General features: G+C 39.3%; 1 long non-coding RNA gene across 1 annotated transcript; it reads right to left on the reverse strand.

Annotated features, from left to right (window-relative positions):
- Positions 1 to 7138: 7138 nt before the first annotated feature.
- Positions 7139 to 13389, reverse strand: LOC137475390 (uncharacterized). The gene is made up of 2 exons (XR_010999859.1): positions 12074 to 13389; positions 7139 to 8407 (listed from the first exon to the last, which is right to left on the reverse strand). It is a non-coding gene; the product is annotated as an uncharacterized lncRNA (long non-coding RNA).
- Between the last annotated feature and the right edge of the window lie 7 nt (positions 13390 to 13396).

The raw sequence follows: 13396 nt of genomic DNA on the forward strand, positions 1-13396 counted from the left end.
CCAATTATTTGACTTAATTCTGTCACAGGTTTTATGGCAGGGGGTTATGGCTCTGAGCCTTCTTTCATTGTAGTAGTGGTTTGATGAGTTTCAGCATGTGATTGACTTCCTGGATGTAAACTTTAACTTGTTTGTTATCCATCCTAGCACAGATTCCATGACAACAAAACAGACTGATACAGAGCAGGGTCTCTCAGGATTAATCCATTGGATAGGGGCAGGCATTTGATGCTACTGGAAGCGTCAAGCTTCAGTCCCCAGACTGATGTGCTGGATGTGCAGGAAGATACATGCTTCCACACCAGTCCTCTTATGCCACATCTGCACCTGTGTCCATGCACCATATACTGAGCTCCCAAGTTTTAACTTGCTTCCTTTATCTCCAGAAGAAGCAGCTGGTTTCATTTCCTCATATGGCTACACTCCACCCTTGTCACATTTCCGAACTTGTCTTGGTCCCAGAGTCTTGGAAAAGGTGGCTCTTGACTAGGTTTCTACAGTGAGGGCAATGATGGTGCAGAGGCAAGAGCTGCTATCCCGGACATCAGCAAAACTCTGCCCATCAACTGGCTGGTCTCACCTGCTGCTCACACACAGCTCCAGGGGTGGAGGAGCTTCCAGGCTGGAGAGAAACTGCTCTGAGCCAAAGCATACTGGAGATACAGGAAGACTTCACAGTATGAATGGTGAGTGACTGCATGGAATGACTTCTGCAGTGGTGATTGTTCCATAGCTTTTGTGTCCTCTATTTGTGGCCTTCTTTGCAATTAAAAGAGTGTTGAAAAGGCAAAATAATGTTGTTAATTAATGGGATTATCGATCTTGTCTGAATCAGAGATCACTTTAGTGCTTAAACCCTTGTTGTGTTTCTCTGCTTAAAGTGGTCAGAAGCTGGCCCCAAAGACAAGTGAAAGCAGAAGGTGGATCAAGTTTTTGTTCAGAGCTGCATTTAAAAAAAAAATCTAACTGCAGAGATTAAAACATAGTTGTGTTACTATGTTGAAAAAAAATCTATAAATTGGTGCCATTATTTATGTGCCTTATTCTTAAAATGGTAGTTACTGATAAAGCAAAATGGAAAAAAAAAAAAAACCAAAAAACAACAAAACCAAAAAAACCACAAAACCTGAAATTGGCATCCACTCTGCTTTCTTCAGCTCCAAAACAACAGGGAGATCACAGGAAGCTCAGAGTTGCTATGTAGAAATACTGTTCTGCATCAGACTGGAGATCAGAATGGGTCAGTATCTTTCTACATCTATGGCAAGATGAGGTCTACTTGCTGATGGTAAGAGGAATCAGTCCATCCCCATGAAGGATTGTACTCTAACAGTAAAAGATTTTCTTAACCTTGAAGTGTGACTTGTTAAAAGGCTTCCAGAATTATTGTGAACAACCACAGCTCCAGGTAGTTTGGTATTCATGTACTGTGGTGATATATTTTAGTTAAATGGTGTACTGTCTCACCCCTCGAAAATGTACAGTTTATTCCAAGCCTGTGCTCCTCCCCTGCGGTATCCATGTCTGTAATCCCATTGCCCAATCTGCTCGGCGCCCACTTTGAATCTCCCTGTTCAGTGTGCCGGGGGGACGCTTCGCTCTCTCTTTGCCGGCTCTCCTGGCCAGTGCCCGCTCAGCCCCTCTCTCCCCCTCCCCTCTCTCCTCTCAGTCCCCTTTCCCCCCTCTCCCTCAGAAACCATGCTGCCTTCCCTCCCGGGGTAGGACCCCAATAAACCTCATCTAATGAGCACCCCCAGAAGCCGTGTGGAGGCTCCTTGCCTGCCTGCTGCTACCAGCCAACTCACAGCCTTGGGGGACCCCCCCCCGAAACGCGCCGCGACAATGTACATTTTAGAATTTACTGAGTTCTTGACCTTGGTGGATTTCTGTAGCAATATGTTTCACCGTGCACTTACTTATTGATTTGGCAAACAGTAATCAAGCACATTCTTCCTTCTACAAAAACGATGCAAGATTTTATTTCCACTACAAAGGAGTAAACACTTCACTTCTCTTGTTTTGTCTGAGAAACTGGCATACACCAAACTGCCTTCAGCTGGCTGTATCTTTTAGATCAGATTATTTTAAAATGTCATATTGGGATTCTGGTGTTAATTTGCAGTGACAACATGTTTTAGGGTGCACGCTTAGTGTTTTACTGAAACATAATATTTTCTGGGTTTTCTAATAATTCAAACCGGCTTCATCTAGTTATTTTCAGCTTTCATAATTATGTTATTTTTTTACCTTCATGCATAAATCAATGAGTATCTTTTAATCTAACATTTGGTTTACTTCTGTTTAACAATAAAAGCCTGTACAGATGGCTGCAAAACAGAACCCTCAGACACAGTTGGATTTGTACATTTGTGCCGATTTCTTGCTTAAGGGAACTCAGTTAAACATGCTGTACTGCCAGATCCATCCCTGCAGTAATTCTCTTGGCTTCAGTGGATGGCCACATGGGATCACCTGTGCTATCTGGCTAAGCTAAGAGATTGTGTACAATTCCAAAGGGATCTGCTTGATAATATGAAAAAATGAATTCTGCAGAGCTTGCTAACTGTGTTGGGCTTTGGACAGTTCAACTGTTTGAAGCAGGGGCCATGAGAAACACTTTCCATTCAGAGACCACAAGAAACAGTTACAACTTTGATTTACATAATGGGCAATAGAAAATATTGTGCTCACCCTGGGTACTGTGTAGGTGCAGACAATAGGAGGGTCAAAGATTCAGCTGATTTACTTAGGGTTTAGAAATAATTTCAGAACTGAGGAAGTCACTGGGAAGCTGCTCTAATTCTGTCTGTGTGACATCAAAAATGCTGGAAGGAAGATTTTTAGAATACAGCTGCCTACAAAAAGTCTGGGAACCACAGGCAAATAAATTGTTCCTATTCATATGAATTTCTTTGTGCTCCATAAATCAAGTTGTAATATCCATTATTACTAAAATCAAGGATCATATCAGATTTCATTAATTTCTTTTCCTAATGGAAACACCCTTAAAGATGTAGAAATCTGAGTAACTCTGGGGGCTAAAAGGAATTGATACTTCTAGAGAATATAATATTCCACAGGATTGTAACATGGGAACAGGCCAACAGCTTGTTTGGGTTTGTTTGGTATTGCTTATACAGGGCAGCCAAGACACACAGAACTGTAAGTCCTGAAGCTAACTTGTTTTTATGGGGTTGTGCACTTTATCTGAATATATGCAAAGTATGAAAATAATTAGTTGTGAATTTTTGATCATTCATTAAAGGCAAACTACAATAGTGATTAAAGTAAAATTACTTGTCCTCACTTGTAAGTTGGCTTGCTTTTCTATGGGAAACTATGTTCTTTCAAAATAATCCAAAATGGTAAGCACTTTCATGGTGCAATACAAATAGAATAATCAGCTACAAAAATGCTATCCAGAACTAAAACATACTTCCACACTGAGAGGTGATCATAGTTTGTAGGAAACAACTGTGCTTGTAAACAGTGTTAGCACTGTAACAAACAATCAAGAACTTCAGCTGAATCCTTAGGGTCATGCAGCTCAACTGGGCTGGAGCTGACCCAAAGATGGAATGCGTGTCAACACCCTACTCCTCCTAATTGTAATGTTTCCCATTTTCTTATGCAAGTAATACTTTATAGTGTAAATACCTCACTGGTGGTGTCACCTGTGACATTTTGGCCTTTTCATTCTTCCCATACTTTCCTCCAGAAACTGGCCAGGATTCTTGCTGTTGATGTTTCAGTGCTATCTCCCCAGTTGTCTGTAGGAGAGTGTTGGGTCAGATATCCAAACCGGATCCGTGTATGTGTATCGTGTTCACCTGACCTAAAAGGCCTCCCATGATCCTGCTTGCTGGGGATCATTTCCACATGAAGGCGCCTACAGCTGGCCTGAAGCCCAGCTGGGTTTGAGCTGCTCCTGAGGGGAAGCAATGTGGTGTGACTGCAGCATGCTGTCTGTCACTCCTGGTTCTGGGAACACGGTGAGGAAAAACTTTAGCTGCTTTTTCACAGAGGCCACTTTGGTTTGACAGAATTTATGATCTCTGGCTCTGCAGGAAGGTGCATGCATTGTTCCCAAGGCAGGCACAGTCTCGCAAGAGATGTTTGTACAGTCACGGGCTTCAGCTAATACCTCTGTTGGAGGCAGGGTGGTTGGTTTTACATTTGTGGCACAGATAATCTGAGATGAAGATAAAATAATCATAGATAATTGAGAATTGGCGCAATGGGCGTTACAATCCTGCTCTCAGTTTTGATCTTGCACAGGCTGTTTTTTGCTGCTGTCCAGGCACCACTGTCAGCATGAGGTATTCCTGCTTCCCTGCTCCTGTTCCCTCTTCTGTCTGTGGCATGCCAGCCATTCAGTTGTGCTAGCAACTGAATGTGCTAGTGATTATCACAATCAATAATTCTTTTTAGACTCCAGTCAGTTCCTTGACTTAGTGCTGGCAACTTTTTAATGAACCTTAGTTAAGAAGCCCTGTAAGCAATTTTGTTGGCACAGCTGAGGGGCACAGGGGTATTAAGAAGGTTTCAAGCTACTACTGCCATTTTTTATCATGAAATTGTAGCCACAGTTCAGCTGTATTTCTGTAATTTCACTAATTTTATTAACGATACCATTGCAAATTAGGAGTAATCTCAAATAAAACAATGCTTTCATGATGACCAAACATGTTTTGAGAGGGTGAAATAATAAAAAAAAAAATATGGTAGGTAGTTGGAGATTTGGGAGAAGGCTTTTTCTCCCTTGCAAATAGAATAATTTAGGAATGCCATCAATAAATATAATTATTTGATTTCAGCAGATGAAAACAGGATTGTCTTCAGTTTAGTACTGAACCACCACTTAGAAAACTGCAGGGTTACAGAATTAACAATCACACACAGTACTGTCTGAAAAACTCGATTGTTTCACTGAGCTCTGTACCAACGTGCACTTCATGGCTTGTTGGAAGCAAGAAGCAATAGAGCCTTGGATTTGCCAGTCATCTTTGTCGTCGACTTCAGCGAAGGAAAGGCTACAAATAAAGCTGCTGCAGGGGCCCTCTGTCCCACAGCCGGGTGTGGCGGGGCCAGACATTGCAGAGAAATAAATGACTTGTCCTTGGAGCTGCCTCTGTCACGCCACCCTGCTTGGTGGGGGGGGGGGAAATGTACAGGGTGGAGGGAGACTGATGATCATCAGGCTTCAGAAATCCCTTCTAGGAGTGCCATCTGATGGGTCTAACTGCGCTTTTTGTTGAGAGGGTGAGAATCCTTGTGTGCAGAAAACATAACTGCACAAAGAAACGAAATCCAAACAAAGATAATAAATGCAGAGCAGGCACTTTGACAAGGAGCAAACAGATTCTCTTTTGACAAGCAACGGAACTGATGACTGTCAAGCTCTTTCCTTGATGGGAAAAAAAGTTCTCAGAATCTGCTGCTGGAGAAATCTCCCACTCAATCTGACTATCAAAACACAGCTGGCAACCCCAGGGAGGATCCCTGAGTAATGGGGAAAAACAACACATGAAAATACTCTATTTCTTTTGATTTGAGAAGAACAAATTCTATCAAGAGAAAACTCTGTTTGGCTACAGCTATTAATTAACATTATTGGCATTTTCTAACTCTGGCCTCTCTTTCTGCTTTCCTCCTTATTCTCTCCAAGCACCTCTCCCCATCTTATCTATGTTTCTGACAACTCACTAACTCACTGTGCTGATTATCTGAACGTCCTTCTCTCTGGGCTCATCTGTGACTGCTAGTCCTAACAATTTATCTTTTGGAAATAGTTATTTACTGAATAGCAATAGAAAGTATTGTAAATGCAGGCAAGCCTGGTGGGAAGAAATGATGATATTTGACTCTAGTTCAGAAGGTTGAATGATTTCTTTATTATAACTATACTATAATACATTTATATACTATTTAAAGGCGATACCAAAACTACAAAGCTACTTTTTCTAACTACCATATCTAACTAATGCACAGCTCGTGACCCTGTTTGCGAGAGTCCAGACACAGGTGGATCCGATTGGCCACCAGGCTCAAACAATCCTCACCAGAATCCAATCAAGCAATCACCCCAGGTAAACAATTCTCCAAACGCATTCCATATGAGAAAAACAAGGAGCAGAAATAGGAATTGTTTTCTCTTTCTTTCCTCTGTGCTGCTCTATGAAAAATCCTGAAAGAAAGAAGGATGTGCTTGCCACAGAAAGTAGTTACTTCCAGCAGCCAAAGAAAAATCCTGATCTTAGCATTTTAAAATAGGATAACTTTACAGACAAAGTCTTAAAGTCTTTAGGGTTCATATTTCTGTAGTGGTACTCTAGTACAGGGCCTCCATTAACCATTGTGTCTGTTCAAGAATTTCTATAATGAAAACATTGGAGTGTCTTTCCTTTCTAGTATAGCGTTCCTGATATTCTGCTAACAAATATGGGATACCAATCCACAAACTGAAAGTGCAGTGTTCTATAAATGAACTTGGATGAACCTAGCAGAGCCTGCTTTATGTAGCTCTTCCTAAATGAAGGCTGCTGTGACAGTGTTTAGAGATTCCACAGTTCACATGAGGCTACTGTGTGCTTCTGCCAAGGGTCATAACATAGTTTGGGGTGGAATGCAGCCTCCCCTTTCAGTGTGAAGGTGCCAGAAGTTTTTGATTTAAGCATATGATGTACTTTCTTCATTAAAACAGCAATGTGCTTAGCTCAGAAGTACTTAATTGTAAAACTCACTGATAACCTTTTGACAGCAGAGTTGGTAAAATGCCATTTAAGTGTTTTTTGGATTTTAGGACTCTGAGCAGCCCTAAATATCGAGAATCAATGGCTGTGATTCCTAGGAAATCCAGCTGCAGCATTACATTGCTCTCAGCACAAGATTTTCTACCATGATTAGCTATACATTAATGAAGTTGTTCTAGATATATTGATGAATACTAACAGTAATTTCTTAATCATTAATTGTGTAAATTGTTATCTGGTTTCCTATTTACTTCTATATGGATTTTTTAATATTTTTTTTAATATATGTGATTTCTAGTTCAGAATGGTAACCTGGTTGCTGGGCTAAATTATAGAAAGAAGAGCTCATATTTAATGTGGATAATAATGAAATGAGTAGACAAGAATTGTTTATCAAAGCAAAGTGTTTGAAATAAGAAACTGTCATTGGAGCATCTTGGAAGTTGTCCATATTTACATGACACTTCATGTAAATAAAGTGAAGTCATAAAAATAGGTGAGAAGTCCTTTGTCCAAAAAAACTGATAAAGTCAGATGGGTAGAAAGTATTTCAGATAATGGCTGCAGTTGAGAAAATGAACTCAGGGTTCATGAAAGCCCAACAGCTTTGAACAAAATTTATGATCTGAGAGAAAGTAATGAAGAATCTGTGGGGAATTTAAAAAGAATCTAACATTTTATAAGGGAAGAAGGAGTATTTGGGATAGACAGTGAGATAAATGGTTGGTGTACAATACTGAGTGTCTGGGAAAAGAAAAGGAACAATATATTCCTGGCCATTTGTGAGCAGATGGTCATGTGTGGTCATGATCACCCTGATTTTGGGTACCAAAATGGGAATAAATACGTATGGGAGACAGATCTGTGCTACGAGCTCTTGGAAAAAGGGTTGTCATCTGGTTTTGTGCATGTCTGGGTGCGGAATAGTGGTTGTGAAGAGAGAGAATTCTATAGAGAGAATTCATACAGGATAATAGCATGAGTCAGCTTGGAAGAGTCTTCAGAATATCTTCTAGTCCAACCTCCTGCTCACATGGTAATGAAGATGGTTGCAAACATATTGATAAAGTTGAGCATATTCATATTTGTGGTACAGACTAACAGATTTTTGAAGTACTCAATTTTCTTGGGAATTTGTAAATTTCAAACTGCTCCAGTCCTGTATATGTGTATAAAATAAACTACAGAATATAAAATTGTATATATATTTTCACTCTTACTCTGATGCAGGTGTATGGGCATTCAAATTATTTTGGCTTAGGCTATTCTTAATCTTGCTCTAAGAACTAGTTTTGAACTGCCATCATCCTTACTTTTCCTCCTAATACATTTAATGAATGTACAACTGGTTCCAGCCTTCTGAGCCAAAAGAACTGCTTTTATGCAAATTAATGGCTGTAGCAAAACACTAAGGGACAGGTAAGGTGAAAAAGAAGTGCATGAAAAAAGGACAGACATACCTCTGAGGACATACCTATGGTTCTTTGAGGAAGAACCATAAAAATAAAATTAATGTTCTTTCTTCTCTACATGAAAATTAAATTTCCAATTGCTGTTCTAGAGCTTACCTATGCATTCTCCTCTTTTCAAAGTTGTGCAGCATACTGATGCTTTTAGGGTCAAAAGGAACAGCACATCAGCAGAATAACTGCAGTCTGTATGATAGGACTTTCACTGCTAGTAAGATAGAGGATTAAATTTTAATAAATATATAATTGATTAGTCCCAGTTAATACAGTAGTATGACTTAGTGATGGCATCCATAATTTAGGTATATTAGGTTGGGTTTTTTATAGGCTTAATTATCTTCAGTGTGCTGAAAGGAGTGTAATAGTTGAGGACAGCAGGATTTCAGGTCATTATATTGTAGATTTTTTTAAACAGTGTATTTATCAACTAGCTTCAATGCCTGTCATATCAGTTGTCTAGTGACAGCAATCAGCATTGTGGCAAAGAGGTGACATTGCATACAACTCAAGCATTATACAAATTGTCTGGTAATAAACTTTTCAATACCAATAACAGATATCCAGGTGATATTATTTACAAATTGAATTTTTCTAGAAAACTGAGGAAAGTTTACAGTCTCATTAGCAGCTGAATTAATGTAATTTTGCAGTACAAATGGAGATTGGAGAAAGGAAAATCTGTAGGCATCTCAGCTCAGTTGCTGGCAAAACAGGGGGATCAGGAAGATTTCTGACAAGGATGAAGACAGATTAAAAAATGCAGTTGTACAGTGAAAAATGTGGGCTACTAATGCCACTACAGCTCAGGTACTTGTGCAAGTGACAAAAATTTTTTTGGTTTTTTTTTTTTGGGGTTTTTTTTTGTTTTTTTTCCTGGGCACAAACTGATGCTATTTTAGACTAATTTATGTAGGTAGTAAAGATGGGGATATGGAGGGAAAACTGGTTGTGTTTAAAGTAAAAACAGAAGAGTCCTCTCTCCATCCCCACCTGGCTGAAAAATCCAAATGAAATGGAAAAATAAACAAAACTGTTTTGACAAAATTTTACAGAGCTTTTTTAATACTATAAGAATAAATATTGATAAATTACATATAGTAATTGAGGTAATAAATCACAGGCTTAAACATTTAAGAAATCTGGAATGTATCTAACACAGATGCAAAAAATGTCTGGAATTTACATTCCAAGTATGAAAGAGGGATGAGTAACTACCTTCACAGTCAGGGAAAAAACAAGGAAATGCTCTGTATAGAATGGAGAAGGGAACTGAATTAATCAAGAAAGCTGTGATTTGGAGTCTTGGAGGTGCAGACTCAAGTTAGATTTGCCAAACCTAACTCAGAGCTAGATCTTGCAGAAGACTGAAACAAAAGGTAAAAGACTATTTAGCAATATAGGCAGCAAATTGCAACCAGCAGGTAAAGAAGGGGAAGCCCTAAAGGTTTTGTATAATCTAGTTGCATGCCTCAGCCTAATGAGTAATTTTGCAGCTTTCAGAACAGACAAAGATGTAGAAAAGAAAGTCAAAGCCAGAAGAGAATATACATAACGTGAAAGGAACTGTGGGATGGAAGCTAAACTAGGAGAGCTCAACTTATTCAAAGGGGTGGGGAGCATTACTGACTAGTGAAAATACTAGGGAATGAAGTTTTATGGCTTGTGGTAGAGATTTTAATCCACCTGTGGTATTGTGGTGGTGCTATATAACAAGCTTCACTTTTATTTTATAAACTTAAATTTGCTATATTTGCAATTATTGTTAGTCTACAACAACACACAAAGCTTTAAAATAAAGCTTGAAATTAACGAACAGTATGGAAATAAATGGAAGATGGGATAAAATGCAGTTCAAGTTTACCAAAGATAGACCATGAGTGTATTTTAATGGCAGCAGAATTTTTATGATGGAAACCTGTTAGATAAAATTAATTTTTATCTCAGTAAAGCATTTGACAATGTTGCACTTGTGAGATTATTAGGTGAAATGGGAAATAGCACAAGAAATAAATAAAGAAGTGGCTAAAAGAGGCATGAGAATAGGTCTGTGCTGGAAAGGGGACTATGTGACCAAAGAGGGAGTTCAGTTGGGGCTCCTTATACCAACATTTGGCCAATATTATTTAACAAAGACAATGACACAAAAATAAGAATGTGCTAATTAAACTTGCTGATGGCAAAAACAGAGGCATTGCTCACAATGAGCCATATCAAAAATTTCAATCCTATAAAACAGGTGATCTATGGAAGTAAAGTTGAATTTAATACAGAAGGCAATGTCCTTAGGGATTAATAACAAGATTTTCTGGTATAATAGGGGGAATTCATATAATGGAAGCAATTGCTTGGAAATGCCCAATTATAATTATTCATTATGGTCATTATGAGCCACTAGTATGATTCAGCCAACTGTATGCTAAATGCAGGGCTGTAGAATATTTCCAGTAGAGACTGACAAATACCACTGTGTCTTGAATACTGTGTACAATTCTAGTTCAGAATATGAACTGAGAAAAGTGCAAAAAATTCAGTGGTCTGAGCACTGAAAATTTTTAAATTGCTTAATGGCAGAAAGGCTGAGTGGCATATGATTGCTGTCTGTGCATAGATTACATCCAGGTTAGCACCCTCATGAAGCAGAGAACTATTTTAAGCCATAGGAAATTGCTGGCCCAGAAACAGATGAATATAAACATAAATGTAATTAAGAAGGAAGTCAGGATGTTTCTAAGCATTGGAACATTGTGGTTCTGGACCTGTCTCTCTACAGGAGTTGTGGGTAGAAAAGCCCAACAAATTTCAAAATTGAATATATGAACACACCTGTGTGGTGAGGTTTTCTGCAGAGAAGGCTGAACTCAGTGGCACAGACCGTCCCTTCCAGAGATATGTCCACAAAAGGTTAGAGACTAGAGATAAATGCAAAAATCAACTTTATTTTGGGGAAAAGCCTAATGAGAAATCATTAAATCCAAGGAAAATGCAGAATTGCTAAATGCAATAGAAAATGGAAAATCCTGACTGTTGAGCTTATTTATTTTTAAAATACTGGCTATTTAAGCATGCTCTTTCATAGGCTGCATTTTGAAAGGTTCATTAGGAATATGACTCCTCCTCCAAATTAACATCTGATCGTATGATCCCAAGGCACCAAAAAACCCACCTCATTACAGTAACCGGAAGCTTCACCTGTGGCTGCACAATGAAGCCACAAAGTCACCTCAAAATTATGCAGTAAATTGAATGTTTTCTGACAAAATATCATGTAACACTTGTTTTGGTTTGAGAATAAAAGAAGTATGTCAAATGCATTTTTCTTACAGGAGGATCTATTCCTGTGGTATTTTGAAAAGAAAGGTGACAGAACTACAGGGTACAAAATATAAAAATAGGCTAAAAATAAGGGTGGATGTGAGGTGGGGTTTTTTGTTTGTTGGTTGATTTGGTTTGCCTTTTTTAAGAGCTAAAATCCCTCACCACTTTTCTTTGCAAAAAGAAAATGGATAAAATTGTATGGGTCTGGATATGTATAGGAAGTTTAATCTTTTTGGATTTATCCAGAAATTCTCTACTCTTCACCCTGAGAAGGTTTGTAATTATGCCAGGCAGACAGAAAGACAACTGCAGGTTGCAAAATTACATAGGTTTTCTGTTCTCAGGATAAAGGCTAAAATGTGCATGTGGCAAGGTAATTATTTTTTAATTCTCTCTTCAAAATTGGTAATGTGCTTCTTTTAGATGTCTTCCCTATCTTCTGTATGAGTTCTAGATGGATACATTGTTCTATATATTACATACTATATTTTCTACATTCTAAAGTTTTACTACAAAACTTCATAGATGATAATATACCTGAACAAAAATGTGGCTCCACATCAGTAGGTGAGTGTTCACTTAAAGCCAAACTTTCCAAGTTGGCAATCAGGCCCCACTCATTTGATGACTTCCATCAGTGTCCATGATCACTGCTGTGTTCTGAATCCTCTTCTCTCTGTACTTTCATACTTATCTCCCATTGATGAATAGCATTTTATGAACTAACAATAAACTAAAGGTAGGAAACGGGGATTAAGAAATAGTTTTAGAGTTTTCTAAAGGATGAAGTCATCAACATCTAAAAAAAGGCTGCAAATGCAGTGACCGTAGAGTTGACAAAGTGTGCAGTTGGTGCAAAGGTATTCATAGCAATCAACTGGAAATATGACTGAGAAAGGTCACTGAAGTATTTAAAAGATGAATTATAAAATGACCAGTCAATGAGTTTGGTAGATATGAAGTAGTGTGTATACAAATGGTCTCTTGACAGGTACTGGAGTTCAGGAGAAGACAAAAGCCAAACAGAATGAACAGAAGGCTTTGGAAAAGGAGCACAAAACAAACCAGTCCTCATAATTCCATATAATCCCTAAACTCACTGTACACCTTAATCATTACATGAAATTCTGGTCATGCATTAGTATTAGTAAGAATTAGAAGAACTAAACAAGGAGACTATTATGGAGTGGCTTCTAAAGCAAATACGCAAACTTTTCAGTCGAAGAAGAATGCTGAAGTATACTAACAGGGTATAAATTTTGCAGAAAAAGTGAATAGGGTGCTTATTTTTTCCTCACAATGCAAGAATCCAGCATTGGCTAGAGAGAAAAAAACGAAATACTGTTTCGGACAATACATAATTAAGAAGCGGAACACCCTGTCCAAGAAAGCACAAAGAGAAAAGCATAAAAAATTATTTTTCCAGTTCCTTTGTGGAGGGCAGGCTCATGGATGCGACCAGACATGCCGGGGGCTGCCGGCTCAGGAGGCTGCGGAGGGCCCGGCCGCAGGAGGGTGTTTGTTCCCGTGCCCTCGCTGAGGGTGCTGGGACAGGCTGCCAGGGTAGTCGGGTCACAGGGTGACCCCAGGGTCACTGATTACCAGCAGAAAGGCCTGGCCTCCCACAGCATCATCTTTTACACAGCCCAGCATTCCAGACTCCGGACACATGGCTCGAGTGTTCCGTCCCGGAGAGCTTCATGAGGGATGGGGCCGGTGGGATGGACGGGCTGGCTCTGGAAACTGCATCCCGCCTCTTTCCGCAGCAGTTCCTTGATCCAGTCCCGCACGACAGGCGGAGGCCCACAGAAAGGCGCGGGCCAGCCGCGATCCCAGAGCCCAGCCTTCCTTCCCCCAGCC

This window comes from Anomalospiza imberbis, chromosome 6 (genome assembly GCF_031753505.1).
Source record: "Anomalospiza imberbis isolate Cuckoo-Finch-1a 21T00152 chromosome 6, ASM3175350v1, whole genome shotgun sequence".
NCBI classification, from domain to species: Eukaryota; Metazoa; Chordata; class Aves; order Passeriformes; family Viduidae; genus Anomalospiza; species Anomalospiza imberbis.